This window comes from Pongo abelii, chromosome X (genome assembly GCF_028885655.2).
Source record: "Pongo abelii isolate AG06213 chromosome X, NHGRI_mPonAbe1-v2.0_pri, whole genome shotgun sequence".
Taxonomy (NCBI): Eukaryota; Metazoa; Chordata; class Mammalia; order Primates; family Hominidae; genus Pongo; species Pongo abelii.
Genome location: NC_072008.2, coordinates 40712145 through 40730011, shown reverse-complemented (window position 1 = coordinate 40730011; position 17867 = coordinate 40712145). Strand labels below are relative to the sequence as shown.

Genomic DNA, 17867 nt, shown 5'->3' with positions numbered 1-17867 from the left:
ACCCTTATGCATTCATTGCACTCATCTCAAAGGGCCCCCCACCCTTTGGCTCCCGTTGGCCAGTTCCAGCCAATAGGGAAGCCCCACCAAGAGATCAGAGGGCAGAGGAGAATGAGGGGAGGCATTTAGTCCCTATGTTCCTCCCTGTGAAGTCTACTTGGGCTGACTGATCCTTCCACTGAAGGCCCCCGTTTCTTTTAAGGTGGTCTCCTGTACTCAACTCTGTCCCCTTCTAAGTTTGGGGTAGCCACGACCTCCCCTATTCCCTTTGGCTCTGGGGTGATAACAGCTCCTGCTTCTTGTACTATCCCTGTGGTTCTCCTACCCCCACATCTTTGTTGATGGCCCCTTTGTAAATGAATGCTTCTCAAACTATCTTAACTGCTTCCTGTTGGGACCCAACCTGATCTAAGTGCCACGTGGTAAGTAAGGGTCATTCCAAGCAGGGAGCAAGCCTTTCTCCCACCTCCCCGGCAGTCCCTCCAATCCAGCCCTTCTTGTCGTCTTCTCATTTCAGGCTTTAGTTGAAGAAAATGAAGAAGTCAGGCTATCTCCAAGAAGATGAGATTTGAGGCTGGGGATATCTGGACGTTTTGAGAGGCTTTAAGGAGCTCTTCAGGTAGTATCCCTGGGTTTGAGGGTGCGGCGTGTACTGGCGGGGGTGGGGTGGAGAGAGGGAAGCACGGGGAAAGTTTCATCTTCGGAAATGCTGCGCATCTGTGTGTGCACATACCTCACCTCTCTCGGTCTCCATGAGAGCTGTTTGTTTCATTAAAGCAGAACCTGACCTCACAAACCTCTTTATGTGCCAGGAGGGACCAGGAGCCTGCAGTTGTCTGGAACATCAGGTTATGACAGCTACCAAGTTCTCTTCTTCATGAACCTACTTGGGTCCCCTTTCCAAAGATCCTGCCCCCTGGCCTCCACTGAAGGGGCTGGAGGGCACAAGACCTTCCCCATGGCCACAGCCGATTGGATAAGGGATGGGCACCTGACCCAGCTGGACCAATCAGATGCTGTCCCAGGAATGTGGCCATAGGGCATTTTTGCATTTCTAGGCAGTCCTTGTGGGCTGCTTGAACTAAGAGGACACTCTGTGCCAGGCACAGCTCTGGGCACAAGGAAGACACAAGTGAACAGACCAGGGAGGGCCATCAGAGACAGCCATTTTCTACCATGTGCATAGAGTAGCAGAAAAGGCTCAGAAATAAAAAAAAGAAGCAAGCTCAGAGAAAGGCAGGAAGCAGAGACTTCAAAGCACCAGAAAGAGAGAGGAGTGAAGGAAAGTACATAGCTGCCAAGGTTCCTGCTGGCTCCCCAGTTGCTGGTGCCAGTCCCCAGAGGCCGGCTGCACTTCCTGTCCTTGAATCTCTGATATCGCCTCATGTTCTTCCCATAAATTCTCCCTTTTTACTTAAGCTTGTGCAAGTGGGTTTCTGTTTTGCACTGCTAGACCATCCCTGCCCGAGGTGCACCACGTGGTACAATTAGCTCACAGTCCCTAAGGGGCAGTTTATCCTTTTTTCAGACTCTCTGCCATAAATTTTGAATCTCCACCTGGCTTCCTCTTGCCAACTAGTGAGTGTCCTTCTGCGTTAACTTTTGTTCTTGCAGGCCACCAAGGAGCTCGTGTCACCAGATCTGATGGCCTTTTCATGCCCCATGCTCCTTGTCCTCTCAGTGCCCCACGTGGCTGACCACTACTTTCTTCCTCACTCTCCCCCAATATGGCTGCCATGTCACCCCTCTCTCCTGCTTCTCTTCCTCCCTGTCCTCCAGCTCTTCATTTGTCAGCTTGTCTAGCTTTCCTGGTGACTCAAGCTCCCCACTATGTTCACTCCTTAAGCTTCTCTGTAGCATTCTTTCTGGTTCTCTCAGCAACCCCCTCCCGCACTGTGGCTTCCATCATCACCTCTCTCCAGACACAAGCTTGCACCTCGGTTTGGACCTCCCAGGTCCCCATTCCCATCTAGCTGCTGGAAGCATCTATGTGGGTGTCCCCCGATCCCTTAAGCTTTGTGCATCCCAAAGTGTGCCCTCCCAAGCCTGAGCCTCCTTCTAGTTTGGTTAATGAGGCAAAAAATTTCTGTGCCCTTCATCCATGGCTCTCAGAGCTGGGGAATTTTGGCAGGGAATTTTGGCCGGGAATTTTGGCCGTGCTCCTCATCCCTCTGCCAGGAAATACCCACCTTGGACCTCACTCAAATCGTGATTCCAATTTCCTTGACTTTCTCCTTGCTGCTCATATTAGAATGAGTCACATGAGATCTTTGATGCTAAGGTGCTCCCTGTCTATCATGGTAAGCCTCACTGGTCAAACCCAAGGATGTTGAAGGAAGCCCCATGTGACCTGTGTGCCATCCATGGAAAGGCTGGAAGCCTTCAGCTCCTTAGACAGGTTGTTCTGAGGGTCTTTTCTCCCTTAGAGGGATTTCATTCTCTGATGGGCATCAGTTAGAGACTTTCCATTTCAGCAACCAAGGGGAACAAGGGGAGCAAGTGCCAGGCTGTCAGGATGCAGCTACAGGGCACACAGGCTACAGGACTGTGAAAGAGCAGGAAGGTCCCGCCCAGATGCAGACACCTATCAAGTTAGCACAGGTGGAGCATCACTGCCTTCACCTTGTTGTTAGAGATCTTAGCTAGCAACTGATGAGACCATCCCCCCAACTGCACTGCCAAAGTACAGGACAAGGACCCATTCAGAAGGAAGTGTTTTTCCTGGGGGTATAGTAGTTAGGGAAACGCTGGCTGCTATAACAGATAAACCTCCAAGACTCGGTGGCTTACCACAGCAAAAGATTATTTATCACTGACATAAAATCCAGAGTGGGTGTTCCCAAAGGACAGGAGGCTCTTCTCTCCGGGGGTGACTCAGGGTCTCAGGTTCCTTCCATCTTGTAGCTTGCTGGACTCATCTGTATCAAGGTGTGGAAAGGGGGAGAGCACATGGGAGGCTCTATGGGCAAGACCCGGAAGTTCCATCCATCTTTTCTATTCACATGCCACTAGCCAGAACAAGATCACGTGGCCACACCTAATTGCAAGGAAGGCTGAGAAATGTAGTCCAGCAAAATGGCTTTGGGAAGCAGCTAACTCATTTCTTTTTCAGGAGCTAACACATTGATTATAGTGAACCACTGGGTGAAAACTCATCATCTGCTGCTGCAGAGAGAGATTCTGAGGGACTAGGGCGCAGAACAAGACTATCTTGGGCCGGGTGTGGTAGCTCACACTTGTAACCCCAGCACTTTGTGAGGCCAAGGTGGGTGGATTGCTTGAGCTTGGGAGTTCAAAACCAGCCTGGGTAACATGGCAAAACCCTCTCTCTACAAAAAAATACAAAAATCATCCAGGTGTGATGGCGCACATCTGTAGTCCCAGCTACTTGGGTGGGAGGCTGAGGCAGGAGGATCATTTGAGCCTGGGTTATGGAGGTTGCAGTGAGCTGAGATTGGAGATATGTTGCCCCAACCTAGAAACTACCAGAAGCTAGGAGACAGGCCTGGAACAAATTCCTCCTTAGCACCTTCAGAGGAAGCATGCCTCTGCTGACACCTTGATCTTGGACTTTTAACCTCCAGAACTGTGAGAAAATACATTTCTGTTGTTTAAGCCACTCAGTTTGTGGTACTTTGTTGTGGCAGCCTTACAAAACTAATCTGCTGTTGTTTTTTGTTTTTTACTTGAAAATCAAATTTAGCCCCTCCACCACCTGCACACCTACACTGTCTCTTGCTCACGTTATCCTAATAAAATTGTATCACAATTTTTTGTTACAACAATATTCAGTGTTCCTAAGTCTGTAAATGTATTCACTGCCATTTCATGTAGTCTGCTTTAAATACATGTCATCTACTATATACATTAGAGTTAATAATTTATTTCTTGCCCTCCCCCACCTTTTTTTTTGAGACAAAGTCTGGCTCTGTCGCCCAGGATGGAGTGCAGTGGCGCACTGCAACCTTGGCCTCCTGGGTTCAAGAGATTCTCGTGCCTCAGCCTCCTGAGTAGCTGGAATTAGAGGCATGTGCCACCACATCCGGCTAATTTATTTTGTATTTTTTGTAGAGATGGGGTTTTGTCATGTTGGCCAGGCTGGTCTCAAACTCCTGGCCTCAAATGATCTGCCCACCTTGGCCTCCCAAAATGTTGGGATTACAGGCTTGAACCACCATGCCCAGCCTTGCCCCCTTTTTGTTTAGCTATCTATTCTGAATTTACCACCAAAGGAGTATATGTATGTCTCTTCTGGATACATTCAAAGAAGCCCCTCCACTTCTTTGTGTTATGTTTCTTTGAGTCCCCGGCCTGGAATCCTGCATGCTCCAGCTCCTGCTGTGTCTGCCTGGGATCCACTCTGAGCTGCTGTCCAGCGGGCTGCCTAGGATCTCCCCTCGTCATCAAAGTGAGAATTCTCCTTGCCTCTCTCCAAGATGTGTACTCTCCAGTTTCCTGAATCCCAGGCTTTCCATGTCCATAGTTTACTTTCTTTATTAATCTTCTGCCATGTAGCAAATTACTCCAAAACTTAGCGGCTTAAAATGATGATAATGATTCATTAATTCTGTTTCCAGTAGGTACCTCCTGTTTCCTGTATGGCACCTTTATGGTCAACTGAGTATGGTGTCTTGAGTCTAGAGTCTTTCAAGTCAGATTTCTCCAGAAAGTGAACCCCACGCTCTGATGAGGTCAGGGGACAGGGGTACAGTGACTTACCTGGGAGAGGTGGCAGAATCTAACTGCCTCTTAGACATGCCAACCATCTTGTCTTCAGCTCACGTGCACCTTCTGCGGTACCTGGTGCCTCTGATCCCTCAGCCTTTTTGGGGTTGTGCTGCCTGAATTGACTTGCTTCTTACAGCTTCTACTCCCACAGGCACTTAGCTTCCAATATTCTCTGGTTGTCAGTCTGCTAAGTCAGTTACCTTTTGTCCATTTGCTTTCTGGCTTCAAAAATGTTAATGCCATCTTTCAACGGCTGCATTTTCTTCTCTCTCTCTCTCTCTCCTTTGTCCTTATGGATTTAGATTTTTTAAATATCCCATAACTGTTGTTTTAGTGGGGGCTTTGGGAGAAACATCGGAGGTCTGGGAGTGTGCTCAATATTCCATGGCTAATTGGAAGTCATCTATCCATTTCTTCCATTTAATAAATGTTGAGGTGCTCCAGCAGTAGGAACTATAGTCTGTGTTTCTTAGTTATTGCCCCACAATAAATACTTACAGATTTGCACTGAATCCCACACTGGTGGGATCACAGTGGTGAGATGGCTACGGGATGGTCAACTTAGAGGAGATATTTGAGGAGGACCGTCAGTCTCCACCATACTCCCCGAGGATGCCTAAGCGCTGATATCTGTTGCCCTTGCAAATGTAAAGCCAGTTCAGAAAAAGTTCCCTGCTTCCTAGTTCTGCCTTAGCTTACAGGGCCAGTGTGAGGGACACTTACTGAGTCACTCATTCACCCCTGCCTTCATTTCTAGTCTTTCATTCCTGTTGGCTTCAAGATACAAAGAAGCACTGAGACCTCCCCAAGCTGCTCGGTAATAGGTCTGCCTGGAGTCCCCTTTGGAAAAGCGTTTGTGTGTTTGCTTGTAGGTCTGTGTGTGGTTGTGGTGGGTGGATTACATACTGGGGAGGTAATTCAAGTGGGAGAAGGGAGGAGCAGAGAGACAGATGGACAGGCCAGAGAAAGCTGAGAGATTCAACCAGAAGAGCAAATATGATCAAGAGCCCAAATAGGCAAAATGCCTTCCTCCATGGGGAAGGCTATGGTCGTGTAGCCATAGCCAGCTTTTTGCTGCAAGAAGGAAGTGGTGGACAAAATACCTAGCAAAACTGATTCCATAGAGTGTGCAGAGAGCAAAGGCCACTGGCCCCCACTCATGTGAGTTTAGGTGCCATCCAGAGGGTGGGACAGGATGCCTGTGTCCTCCAAAAATTCATGTTGAAATCCTAACCCCCAGTGTGATGGTATTAGAAAGTGGAGCCTTTGGAAAATCATTAGGTCAAGAGGATGGAGCCCTCATGAATGGGATCAGTGCCCTTATAAAAGGGACCCCAGAGGGCTCTCTCTCCCTCTTTCTGCCATGTGAGGGCACAAGGAGAAGTCAGCTGTCTGCAGTTGGAAGCAGGACCTCCCCAGATCCCAACCCTGTGGGCACTGTGATCTTAGACATCCCAGCCTCCAGAACTGTGAGAAATACATTTCTGTGGTTTATCAGCCACATAGTCTATGATACTTTGTTATAACAGCCTGTGTGGACTAAGATAGTAATTGGTCCGAAGGCTTTCTGGCTTTTGTGGTCAACGGCAGTTCCTGCCTGAACGCTCTGTGCAGGACAAAGGAATTGAGGGACAGGTGTCAGCAAAAGACTCATTTTGAGAATGCGGCTTGAACTCCTCAATTAGTACAGCTGGAATCTGGCTCCCTGAACAGCCCCTACATAAACAGAGTTCTCCCTGGATGGGTCATTTTTTCTTTTCATTCTCTCTCTCTCTCTCTTTTAAAACGGGGGTTTGCCCAGGTTGGACTAACAACCCCTGGGCTCACATGATCCTCCCAGCTCAGCCTCCCAAGTAGCTGAGACTATAAGGGCATGTCACCATGCTGGATGTGGAGCACACAGATCTGAAATGTACAGCTAGATGAATTTGTGCATATGTATAGATGTGTGTAACCATCAACCAGATGGAGATACAGAATAACTTGAGCACCTACCCCAGAAGGCTCCCCTGTGCCCCCTCCTAGTCATGCCCCCATAAGCAGCCGCATTCTGACCTTCAGCATAGTTGATCGGCATCACCTGTTCTTGAACTTTATACAAATGGAATCCAATAGTTACTCTTTTGTGTCTGGCTTCTTTCACTCAACCTGATGTCCATAAGATTCATTTCTGTTACAGAGGTTTCAGTGGTTTGTTGTTTTTATTGCTGTGTAGTATTCCACTGTGTGATTACACTGCAATTTATCTACCCTCCTCCTGTTTTGGGGGATACGCAGTTTTGGAGCATTAATGCACAATTCCTGGAGAGTCTAGGAGTGAAGTCTCCTCAGTCCCCCAGCAGTGTCATTGCACGGCAAGATCATTCCCTCAAAACCCTATCAGACCTGCCATGCAAGAGTTGTCTACAAGATGAGCAGTTTGTCTCTTGCCCCAAATAGTAGGGATCTAAAATACACATTGAGGAGCTCCATGGAGCCCATAATTCTGGGAGTCTGAAAGCCCAGAGACTGCACACTTCCCTTGTTTTGGCCCTACTTCTCCCACACCACTCCGGGCTCACTACTACATTGTAACCTTGGCCAAATCCAGCCTAGCCATCCTCCACCTGAGTTTCTTCTTCAATTAACTGCAAAGAAGCCCAAATCAAATCACATATCAGGCCTATGACCAGGAATAACAAAAGCAGGAAAAGCCCCAGGGATGAGATTCTGGGCAGCTGACGCCGGGCTTTAACCTCCTCACCCTGCCATTGTGAGGACAACTCAGACTACTCTGTCCTTAGCCCCTGCCAGCAGTTTGAGGCCCTTTATGAGATCTGCCCTGGGAGTAGGGGCCCAGACAAAGGCCGGGACTCTGCTGAGCTTATTGAAAGGAGAAAAGGCCCATTGATATGCGTGGGAGGCCCACCTCCCCTTCTTTCCTCCCTCCCTTTTCCTGGCCAGGAGTGGAGGCCAGCTGGGCCCAAGGCAGGCTTTGGGTAGGGCTGGACCAACTCTGAGGCAGCTTGTGCTGACCCCTCCCAGGGCCCACTTGCCTGGAGCACTGGATTTGACCCATGTCCCCCACTCTCTACCGACCCTCGACAGGTTAGCTATGATGGGGCAAGCAAAAGGTCCTGGCACTTCATTATCAACAAATGAAGTTTCCTGGGCCGGGCGAGGTGGCTCATGCCTGTAATCCCAGCAATTTGGGAGATTGAAGCAGGAGGATAGTTTGAACCCAGGAGTTCAAGACCAGTCTGGTCAACATGATGAAACTCTGTCTCTACAAAAAAAAAAAAAAAAATTCGCCGGGCATGAACTACAGGTGGCACAAACCTGTAGTACCGACTACTTGAGAGGCTGAGGTGGGAGGATTGCCTGAGCCCAGGAGGATGAAACTTCAGTGAGCCCTGATGGTGTCACTGTGCTCCAGCCTGGGCGACAGAGCAAAACCTTGTCTCAAAAGAAGAAGAAGAAGAAAAAAAAAAGGGCGAGGCAGGAGGATCACTTCAGCCCAGAAGTTCAAGACTAACCTGGGCCTTGTTTCCACAAAAAATTTAAAAAATAGTTGGGTGTGGTGATGCACACCTGTAGTCCCAGCTACTCGAGAGGCTGAGGTGGGAGGAACACTTGAGCCTAGGAGGCTGAGGCTGCAGTGAGCCGTGATTGCTCCACTGCACTCCAGCCTGGGTGACAGAGAAAGACCCTGTCACAAAAAAACAAAAGAAATACAATGAAGTTTCCTATCCCTGCCTCAGGCCGTGGGGCCACCTCCACCAGACCCCTTGGAAGCATTTGCTATCTTCCAGCTGCTGCCATCCTTCAGAGACTCCTGTCCAATTCTGTCCTTGGGCAGAGCCTTGAGCTTGCTGTACCTTCTGCTGAGATTCCCTTTCCCCTGCTCTTTGCTCCTCTGCCTCTTCCCATCATTCACATCTTAACTCAAATAGCACCACCTCAGAGAGGCCTTCCCTGACCAACCAAGCTCATACAGTACCTCTGAAACACATCACCCTGTTTTATTTTCCCCTTGTTTGGTTATGTGATTATGAATGGTCTCCCCTCTTTGGAATGTAAACTTGCCATGAACTGAATGGTTGTATTCCTCCAACATTGGTATGTTGAAAGCCTATCAATATGATGGTGTTAGCAGGTAGGGCCTTTGGGAGGTGATTAGGTCATGAGCTCTCATGAATTGGATGAGTGCCCTTATCAAAGAGGCCCCAGAGAGATTCCTTGCCCTTTCTGCCACGTGAAGACACAGCTGGAAGGCACTATCCATGAATCAGAAAGCCAGCCCTCACCAGACACCAAATCTGCTGGCACCTTGATCTTGGACTTCCCAGCCTCCAGAACAGTGGGAAGTAAGTTTCTGCTGTTTAAGCCACCCAGTCTACATATTTTGTTACAGTCCTAGCTGACTAATATAAAACATCATTAGACGATGTCCATCTTACTCACCAGTGTATCCCTTGAGCCTCCAACCAGGCCTGATGTTGGTAACAAATCACCCTGAAAACTTACTAGCCTGGAGCATTAGCAATTTTTTTAAAATCCTTCAGGGTTTCCATGTGTCATGAATTTGGACAAGGCGTAGCGGGGGCAGCTTGTTTCCACTCCAGAATGTCTGGTGCTGGAATCGTCTGAAGGCTTGTGCGCTCACCTGTCTGGGGGTTGATGCTGGCTGTCAGCTGGGCTGCAGCTGGACTGTCAGCTAGAAACCTACATATGGCCTTTCCAGGTGCTCTCTCCATGTGGGCTAGTTTGGCTGCCTTGCAGCATGGCTGCTGACTTCCAAGTGTGAAGATCTCAAGTGGGGTAGGCAAAAGTGGTGTCACCTTTTAAGACCTAGGCTTGGAAATCAAATAGTGTCACTTCTGCTGTAGTCACACACCCACCCAGATTCAAGGGGAGGAAGCACAAACCCCATCTCTTGATGGGAAAGTTCTCAGTGTCACATTCTTAGAAGAGCATGTGGATTGGGATATGTTGTGGTGACCATCTTTGGAAAACACAATCTGCCACATCACTCATAAATCTTTGTTGATTGAATGACTGCTTTATGCTCTCAACTTCTTTCTCCACCTCCCTGTTTCGCCACTTACCAACTATATGACTTGGGAAAAACACTTTCTGTATCAGTCAGAGTTCTACAGAGAAGCAGAACTAGTAGGATATGTGTGTGTGTGTGAGTGTGTGTGTGTTTATTGTAGGGGAAGAAAAACATCTTTTCCTCTACATCCTCCTAGTTTCTCTGGCTGCGGCCCTGTCAGTTAGACTAAAAAAAGACAGATTAACAAGAGAAAAGCATACAAACTTATTTAACGGAAGCTTCACCTGACACAGGAGCCTTCAGAGGAAATGAAGTTAAGCTTGAGCATTTTAATACTAGGTTTGAGGAAGAGTGGAGAGTGGTGAAAAAAATGTGATAGAAAGGACCAAGGGGTATGCGCTAAGTGGAGTAAACTGAGGGAGACTTAGCAAGGCCTGTTAGTTCAGATTCCTGTTGGTGTCCCTCTGTCTTCAGACATAAGGATGATCTTTTCTTCCAGGTCTAGAGAGGCCACCTCTCACATGAGGATCTTATGATTTGTTTCAGAGGAGAAAGGGGAGGTGAGAGAGTCTTTCCTGCGACTGCCATTTCTCAAATTCCTTCAACCTAAAATATTCTATATGCCAAGGCATTATATCTTGGGATAGTTGTGTTGAACCCCTTCAGTGGATGGATAGATAGATAGATAGATGGATAGATAGATATAGATATTTAAAGGAATTGGTACATGCAACTGTGAGGGCTGACAAGTTTGGAATTTTTTTTTTTTTTTGAGGCAAGGTCTCATTCTGTTGCCCAGGCTAGAGTGCAGTGGCATGATCTTGGCTCACTGCAACCTCCGCTTCCCAGGCTCAAGCAATCCTCCTGCTTCAGCCTCCCGAGTAGCTGGGACTATAGGCACATGCCACCCACCACACCCGGGTACTTTTTTTTTTTTGTATTTTCAGTAGAGATGGGGTTTCACCATATTGACCAGTCCGGTCTCGAATTCCTGAGCTCAAGTGATCCGCCTGCCTTGGCCTCCCAAAGTGCTGGGACCATGCCTGGCCCAAGTTTGAAATTTGTAGGGCAAGCTGGTAGGCTAGAAACTCAGGCAAGAGTTGATGTTGCAGTTTTGAGCCTGAAATTCACAGGACAGGACAGCAGGCTGGAAACTCAGGATTTCTATGTTACGGTCTCAAGGCAGAATTCTTTCTTCTCTGGGAAACCTCAGTTTTGCTCTTAAAGCCTTCAACTGATTGGATGAGGCCCACGCAGATTATGGAGGGTAATCTCCTTTACTTAAAATCAACTGACTGTAGATGTTAATCACATCTATAAGATACCCTCACAGCAACATCTGGAGTAGTGTTCAATCAAACAACTGGACTCCATAGCTTAGCCAAATTGACATGTAAAATGTAACCACCACACTTACCCTCTCTGAACCAGCTTTTCCCCCTTTGAAATAAAGATAAAAGTTCTTTACAAAGCTGTTGGGAGAATAAAATGAGAATCCCTATGTGGTACGCAGCCTCTACAATGGCCCCGATGATCTCTGCCTCCTGGTATTCATGCCCTTTTGTAATCCCCTCCTCTGGAATGTGGGCTGGACTTATTGACTCAATTTTGCTGAAAAGAAATAGAGTAAGGCAGAAATGATGGGATGTTACTTCTGAAATTAGGCTATAAGAGGTTTTGGTTTGTATCTTGTCCACTCTATCTTGCTGTGTCACTCAGTGGCTCTGAAGGAAGCCAGCCACCATCTTGTGAGCTGCCCTATGGGAAGGCCCACCTGGCAAGTGATATGATTTAGATGTGTGTCCCCTCCAAATCTCATGTTGAAATGTGATCCCCAGAGCTGCAGGTTGGCCTGATGCAAGGTGTTTGGTTCATAGGAATAGATACTTCCTGAAAGGCTTGGTACCCTCCCCATAATAAGTGAGTTGTCACTCTGTTAGTTCATGAGAGAACTGGTTGTTTAAAAGAGCTGGGCCCCCCCTCCTCTCTCCCTTGCTCCCACTCCCACCATGTGAGTGCATCTGCTCCCCTTTTGCCTTCCACCATGATTGGAAGCTTCCTGAGACCCTCACCAGGAGCAGATGCTGGAGCCATACTTCCTGTACAGCCTGCAGAACTGTGAGCCAAAATAAACCTCTTTTCTTTATAAATTACCCAGCCTCAGATATTCCTTTATAGCAACACAAAACGGACTAACAGAGCAAGGAACTGATGTCTCCAGCCAGCAGCCAATGAGGCCCTGAGGCCTGCTGACAGCAACTGCATGAGTGAGCTGGGAAGTGGATCTTCTCCCATGTCATGATTACGGCCTTGCAAGAGACCCTGAGCCAGAGGACCCAACTAGGCCACACCTGCATTCCAGACCCCCAGAAACTGGAAGATAATAAATGTTTGTTGTTTTAAGCCTCTAAGTTTCGGGGTAATTTGTTACGCAACAATAGGTAACTAACATGCCACATCAGTGGTAACTGCCTTGCACAGTCCCTGGCACACAGTAGGTGCTCGGTAGATGTGACGGGAATCTGATTCTAACTGAGCTATGGGTCCATGTGAAAGTCTTCCCAGGGAGATTTGTATTTTACCTTGTCATTGATAAGCAAGTTAGTAACCTGGAGAAATGTTAGACAAATAAGGAAGAACGTGTGTGAACATAGAAAGAGATGGATAAAGCAAGAAAGTCTTGGCCGGGCAGCGTGGTGGCTCAGGCCTGTAATCCCAGCACTTTGGGAAGCCGAAGCAGGTGGATCGCCTGAGGCCAGGAGTTCGAGACCAGCCTGGCCAACATGGCAAAACCCCATCACTACCAAAAATACAAAAATTAGCTGGGTGTGGTGGCACATACCTGTATTCCCAGCTACTCAGGAGGCTGAGGCAGGAGAATGGCTTGAACCCGGGAGGCGGAGGTTGCAGTAAGCCGAGGTCACACCACTGCACTCCAGGCTGAGCAACAGAGCAAGACTCCGTCTCAAAAAAAAAAAAAAAGTCCTAATATTCGTGAGGTCCTAAAAGGTACGACTTTGTCACAGTGGAATTTTCCCACAGAATAATAGGAGAAATAGTACTTCTGAGACCACTTGAGGTCACACTACACAAGTGGCCATCAGTTTTGATTCCAGGAAAGGCAAGCCTTTGAGAGAGGAACTAGCTGGAGATGTTCCTGAGGCAGGGGCTCCGGTGATGCCTCAGAAAAAGAATCTATATTGACAACAACAAATACTTATGGAGAGGGCACTGTAGATACAGTGGGGAGCAAAAGCCCTGATCTCAGAGCATCCACAGGTATAGTACAGAGGTTAGCAGTAAACATTTTCACCAATGCAAATATAATTATAGGTTGACACTGCTGTTCTATAAGGAAGGGATTTATTAGGTTGATGCAAAAGTAATTGCGGTTTTTGCCATGGCTTTTGCACCAACCCAATATAAACTAGAAAACCGACTGAGACTAGAGGGATCAGAAAAGTAGAAGGAACACAAATGCTGAAATATGAGGGTAAACGGGCATTAACGAGGTGAGGAAGGAAGGGCAAAGCATCACAGACAGAATAGCATGTGCAAATACCGTAAATACCGTATGATGGGAGGTAACACAGCATATTTGGGAACTGATAGAACATCAGTGTGTAGCTGGAAGACAGCTAGGGGGATGGTGGTGAGAGAGAGACAGAGGTGGTCAGCTGCGGACAGACCATGTGGCCTGGTAGTAAGTTGTAAGCTCTAGTGAGAGTTTGGATCTTTATTCAAAGAGCAATGGGAGCCAGGCACGGTGGCTCAAGACTGTAATCCCAGCACTTTGGGAGGCCAAGGCGGGTGGATCACTTGAGGTCAGGAGTTCGAAACTAGCCTGGCCAACATGGTGAAACCCCATCTCTACTAAAAATACAAAAATTAGCTGTGTGTGGTGACGCATGCCTGTAGTCCCAGCTACTTGGGAGGCTGAGGCAGAAGAATCGCTTGAGCCCAAGAGGCGGAGGTTGCAGTAAGCGGACATCACACCACTGCACTCCAGCCTGGGTGACAGAGCGCAGAGTGAGACTCTGTCAAAAAAAAAAAAAAAAAAAAAAAAACGCAATGGGAAATCACTGGATGGCTTAAGTGAGGGTGTGATGGAATGGAATTAGATTTGTGTTGTTAAGCATCCTCTCTGGAAACTATGTGTAGACTGAATTCATGGATGGGAGAGGCAGAGTTGGATACTATAATAGTCCAGGCAAATGGTACTAGTCAGCTTGGACCAGAGCAGAAGCTGTAGAGGTAAAAAGATGAGCAGCACCAAGCTGATGTGGAACATCACCCACCTCCCAGTGGAGACCAAAGCTCAAAAGCACGAGGTAATGGAGAGAACATAAAACAGATCCCAGTTCAAATTCTGGCTCTGCTTCTTATCAGCTGTGTGACCTGTGGCAAATTTCTAACCCTCTCTGTGTTTCAGTGTGCTTATATGTAAAGCCCACCTTGCTGAGTAGTTATGCAGATTACATGAGATACCCCTGAAATTGCCTAGTGTAGGGCAGTGGACTGAGGCACCTGAGGTCCAGTTAACCCTCATAGACATGTGATAAATCCTGACCGAGAACAGGCAGTTTAGTTTTGGCTGCAGCTGACGTAATGTATATTTGTTATAGTGTTTGAAAATGTTCCATTCTGGCCAGTGAATGCCCGGTGTTCCATTCTGGCACCTTGGCTCTCGCCTGTAATTCCAGCACTTTGGGAGGCTGAGGCAGGAGGATCACTGGAGTCCAGGAGTTCGAGATCAGCCTGGGCAACATAGGGAGACCCTGTTTCTACAAAAAATAAAAAAATTAGCTGAGCATGGTGGTCCATGCCTGTAGTCCCAGCTACTCGGCAGGGTAAGGTGGGAGGATCACTTGGCCCCAGGAGTTCGAGGCTATAGTGAGCTGACATCATGCTGCTGCACTGCAGCCTGGGCACAGAGTGAGACCCTGTCTCAACTGAAAAGAGAGAGAGAAAGAGAGAGAGAGGGAGAGAGAATGTTCTATTCTTCCACAGAAGCCAAGAAAACAAGTAGGATGGATGAACTTTGTGATTGATAAGTAAGTTAGTAACCTGGAGAAATGTTAGACAGATAAGGAAGAGCATGTGTGAACATAGAAAGAGATGGAAGGAGCAAGAAAGTCCTAATATTCATGAGGTCCTAAATATACAAGAGACACAAAATATTCATGAGGCTCTAAATATATTTAAGGTACCTGAGGCACTAAATATTCATGATAACCAAATATACATGAAGCATACAAGGCACTCAATATTCAGCCACGCATTGGTGACACTCATTCTAGCACCATGTGTCCTCTGCCCAAGAAATGCAAATACCATCCATGGCTGCTCCTCAAGCTAATTGGAGAAGTACAACTGTGGCCAAGTGTCTTTGTCTCTGCATATCTTCAATGGAGCCAAGTATGCACTGCTGGCTTCAGGCACCTTCTAGACGTCTGCGGACTTCAAACCTCAGCACAGATCTCAGAAGCACCCTCAGCAGGCAAGGTGGGTGGATGCAGCACCTCCACTCTCCCTCGGTTCAGGCAGTGTTGTCCTTCCACCCACTTGTACCCCATCCTAAGTGTGTGAACCCACCCCACCCCACCTCTCTTTCCTGCTTCTCGCTGTGTGTTTTCAATGGATTTCATACGCTGGGTGATTTAAGCTTTTCATCTTGTTTGTGAGCCTCTCTCCTTGTAATCTCTTGGATAGCTTATCTGGACGTGTACTCAGAGGCCACTGCTGCATGGAGGTGAGTTCCCGCGTGACAACTGAGTAACCATGGAGGATGAGATTCTGCTGGCTCCGTGTGAGATGGAACATTGTTCTAAGCATGTCAGGCACTGATGTTGGGAGCATGAGAAAGAGGTGAGGCGTCCATCAAGCCAGTTCTGAGAGAATCGTGATTCTCTGAAATGGGTGAACGCTTCTTCCAGGGGAACATTAGAAAGGAAGGTGACAGGAATCAAGCAGTTGGTTAAAGCAGTTGTCCCCAACCTTTTTGGCACCAGGAACTGGTTTCATAGAAGACAATTTTTTTCCATGGACAGGGGCGAGGGGAGATGGTTTTGGAATGAAACTGTTCCACCTCAGATCATCAGGCATTAGTTTCTCATAAGGAGCATGCAACCTAGAACCTTCGCATGCACAGTTCACAGTAGGGTTTGTGTTCCTATGAAAATGTAATGCCACCGCTGATCTGACAGGAGATGGAGCTCAGGCGGTAATGCTCACTCAACCACCACTCACCTCCTGCTGTGTGGTCTGGTTCTTAACAGGCCATGGACTAGTACGGGTCCTCGGCCTGGAGGTTGAGGATCCTGGATTAAAGGGTACAAAAATAGAGTTCGAGAAAAAGAATAAGTTTTAGAGTTGCATAGTACAGTAGGGAAATTACAGTTAACAATAATTTATTGTATATTTCAAAATAGCTAGAAGAGAAAAATTCTAATGTTCCTAGCTCAAAGAAAAGTGTTTGAGGTGATGGATATCCTGGTTACTCTGATTTGATCATTACACCTTGTATCAAAATATCACATGTATCCCCCAAAATATGTACAACTATGATATTTCAACTTAAAATGTTCTTGGAAAAAAAGACCAAGGCAAATGGTGCACAGAATTGAAGACCGATAGCTGCGGAAGATGATAAAGATACTGAAAAACTGCAGTAGGGAATGATTTGGGCCCAAGTCATTGTTTAGTGTTGTATGAGATTTCTAATCCCTTCAAGTGTGTTGAAAAGAATTCCCAAATTGGAAAATCGCCCCAAACACCAAGAAGTTAGAATCCCTGTAGCAAATGCTAGGCTATGCTGCAGTCGTAAATGGTCTCCTACATTCTCAGTAACTTAACACAGCACATTTATTTCTTACACACACAATACACCCATTTGGAGTTGGCTGGGTGTTGTGCTTTATCTGGCCTTCACTGCAAGACACAGGCTGATGGGCCACTGTTTAGAATATTGCCATCCGTTCCAGCAAAAGGAAGCAAGCTCCAGAGGGCTTCACTCCAGCAATTAAATGTCCTGGTCCAGAAGTGAAACACATCACTTCCCACTTGTAACTCATTGGTCATGACTGGTCACATGGCCTCACTCAATTATAAGGGGCCAGGAAGTGCAATTCCACCATGTGCCTGGAAGACAGAGAGCCAGAAATATTTAGTGGGCATCCCTGAGTTGACTTCCACAGCACTCTCACTTGTATGCACAAAAACTCAAGGACACAGGATGATTGGGAGGTGACAGTGTCCAGCTGTAAGACCCAGACCCCCGAGACCACCTTTAGAAGACACTCTGGGGTTTCCTGATACCACAAACATCCTGGCGGACTCTGCTCTGCCAATACCTAGAGAGCCCAGCTTCATTTATGTATCTGTGTCATCTTACGTAAACATCCCCTGCTCTCACATTATTCTGGGCACGGTGCAGGAAGTGGCTGATGACCATCAAGAAAAGCAAGATCTCTGTCTCTGACAGGCAGGAGACCCATCAGAGTGACACATGCAGTGGCCAGAGGTGAAGAAGGGTCTGGAAAGAAAGACAATGAATGGAACACATCAGGGCAGCCGAGTGACCTCTGTATGACCTTTCCAACTTAACCGGGGAATAGGGAAACACTTTTGGCTTTTTAAATAGCATTTACTTGAAGTAGTCCTGTTAATTAGTATTAATTAACAGCTGGTAGTTTCTGTTACCTCCTAATTGGTGGTTTGCAAGTCAAGAAGTTTAGGTAGAGTGAGGTAAAGGTGAGAGGAGAGAGGGGCTCCTAGCTTTCTAGAATGAGCAAATAGTACTCATTCATTTGAAAGAAGGGCACCTTCAAGGTTGAGAAATGCCCCTGAGTAGTCACCCCTGGCTAGATATATACTCCCTATTCTGCTTGACAAAACACACACCCAGCTTTCTTTCACAGGTGGCTTCTGTGGCTTGAGGCCAACAGCACTTTATCTCCAGCACTCTCTGAGCCCTGGACCAATGATCCTTTACAAACCCGTTTCAGGGGCATTGCCCACTTGCCAGAGCCTGTTCCGGCACGTCCTCTTTCATCTTCATCTGCAGCCTCGCTAAAGAACTTGCCAGGGTAGAAATTGCCAGATC

The 17867-nt window shown here is 47.3% G+C and overlaps 1 long non-coding RNA gene across 1 annotated transcript; it reads left to right on the top strand.

Moving 5' to 3' along the window:
• Positions 1-144: 144 nt before the first annotated feature.
• On the top strand, positions 145-12166 carry LOC129052912 (uncharacterized). Its single transcript, XR_008518049.1, has 3 exons — positions 145-422; positions 518-619; positions 11942-12166. It is a non-coding gene; the product is annotated as an uncharacterized LOC129052912 (long non-coding RNA).
• Positions 12167-17867: the final 5701 nt, after the last annotated feature.